Raw genomic sequence first — 2,307 nt, 5'->3', positions numbered from 1 at the left:
GCCTAGTAAGAATACACCAAGTATCATCCGTGATTGATCACTGGGACATCCTTTGTGCTTCATAAGGCTAACGCAGGCATACAAATGGATAAAAACCAATATTGTATTTTCTTTCCGTCCAAAATAAGACTCCCTAGTAGTAATAGGTAGCTGCCGACACCCCAAGCCGAAGAACAAGAGAGCAGAATGTATGTTCCCTAACACCACATCACAAAAAGGAATTAACTCGAAATAGATCAAGCAAAACTGAACTAATCACAACATCCCACTGCGACAGAAATTAAACACACTTCTCTGAACATCATCATAAAAAAATTGATTGGTAAGTGGAGAGAGGTATCCTTGACATGTGATGTTACTGGAACCAACTCATCAGTCTGCAAACTACCATCTGTTCGAATCCTACAGAAGCAATCTACATTTGCAGATACAATGCTGGAGTATAGATTGTTAGGACTTCACCTGTTTTTGGTATAAAAAAAATAGGTATCTTGGGACACAGCAAGCTGAAATTATCCGATGTATAAATAGTCAATTAGGATCTAAGGCATATTACATTTTTTATGAGGTTCATAGAAAAGCATCTATCTAGAATACAAGTCCGAATAATTATGTAGTCATGAGCAAAAGGTGGGGCGAACAAAGAACCTAATATATGCTAATTAAATTCGATAAATATATATATCCATACTAATAACCTTTTCATACAGAATTAGGAAATTGTCCTACTGAATGATGAAAAAAATTGGAAGACAATATGTTGTTCATATGCACCTGATTTCTCCATCAAGTCATGTCTTCCATTCCTATTGGCCGTCAGCTTGAAGCTCTCTTGTAGTACCGATTCCCTGCGCCACAAACCAATATAAACGACGATCACCACAGGGAACTGATAGTGCTATGGTAGCCAGCGACTCATTTGTGATCAAGGCCGGAGTGTTATGGAGTCTTGCATAAAGAACAACATAAAGATTTGGGCTTAGGGTAGGATATAAAACTTATAAAGCTTTACATGTTTTGCCTTTTCCTCATCAAATTGGCAATAATAGTACTTAACGATATAGGCCAAAAGATTGATTAAATATGTGTGTAGTTGCTATTTTTATCCTAACAATGGCCAATCGCTTTACAGGAGGGTAGTAGAGATGCCGCTGTATTAGGAAAAACAATATGACAAATAGAATTCAAAATTGCCAACCTGTAAAGAGAGATGTGTATTTTAAGTTTTACAAACTTTCCAGATTTCTCAAGATGATTTTTAATATTGTGTATTATCTATCTTTGGTAGATCTGCAGTAAGCTTTTCAAATTGTCGCCCATGCAAAAATTAAGCTAGATGTATGACATACCTGAGTTATATAGGTTTTGTTTACATCACGTACATGTACCCCGTGTACACGACCCGCCTATATTTCAACTCCAATGTATGTGCTTTAATGATCGGATAATCCTGATCCGAAAAAACACATTAATAACTCAAAATGAATTATGGATTTACTACATACTTTTAAAGATAGAAATACCATACCTCATGTATATGAGGTCAACCACAAGCAGCTGACTCAGATAATCCTGATCCCAAAAAAACACACGAATAACTCAAAATGAATTGCGGATTTGTTACATACTTTTAAGGATAGAAATACCATACCTCATGTATATGAGATCAACCACAAGGACGCTGACTCCAGCAAAGACACTTGCTCCAAATCAAGAAAAGGAAATCATAAATTATGATAAGTTTCTCTCTTATTAATCAAGCAACCGTAGCACACCAGTCCCAACTCCCAAGTACTGTTCCAGTTTCTCTCTGATTAATCAAGCAACCCTGATCTCTCTGAAAGATCCTAATCAACCAGCACACTAGTCCACTGATAAATCAAGCAGTCCCGATCTCTCTGAAAAATCCTCAATTTACATGTTCTCCTTCCTTCCCAGCCATGGCCAAGACTATACTCCTCCTTTCATTGAAGGGACTTTCTCAGCCATGCCATTTATCTACAATCAGAAAAATCAAGGTAAACAATACAGATCTATTTTCTTCAAAAGATAGTATAACATGGAACAATCAGATGGACAGAAAGATGCAGTACTCACAGCAAAGATAAAGCTCATGAACATTGGCTCTGACAAACACACAAACACCTTGTGTGCAAAAAACAATAGAGAACATCCACAAGATATAACCAGCTAAATCATTAGTTGAGGTGGAGGGCAGTGCAGAGGGGACGACGAGGTCGCCTACGAGTGCAAAGACGACCGGCTGGCGAGCGCGAGCCCTCCAGGGCGGCGCATAGCGAGGAGCTC

The 2,307-nt window shown here is 38.1% G+C and overlaps 1 long non-coding RNA gene across 1 annotated transcript; it reads right to left on the bottom strand.

Annotated features, from left to right (window-relative positions):
- LOC123177265 (uncharacterized) lies at positions 1-1,997 on the bottom strand. The gene is made up of 5 exons (XR_006488857.1): positions 1,652-1,997; positions 1,529-1,572; positions 1,350-1,450; positions 775-848; positions 1-197 (listed from the first exon to the last, which is right to left on the bottom strand). It is a non-coding gene; the product is annotated as an uncharacterized lncRNA (long non-coding RNA).
- Between the last annotated feature and the right edge of the window lie 310 nt (positions 1,998-2,307).

This window comes from Triticum aestivum, unplaced genomic scaffold, assembly GCF_018294505.1.
Source record: "Triticum aestivum cultivar Chinese Spring unplaced genomic scaffold, IWGSC CS RefSeq v2.1 scaffold278504, whole genome shotgun sequence".
NCBI classification, from domain to species: Eukaryota; Viridiplantae; Streptophyta; class Magnoliopsida; order Poales; family Poaceae; genus Triticum; species Triticum aestivum.
The sequence above is the reverse complement of the archived record's forward strand: the minus strand, read 5'-3'. Positions and strand labels throughout refer to the sequence as shown.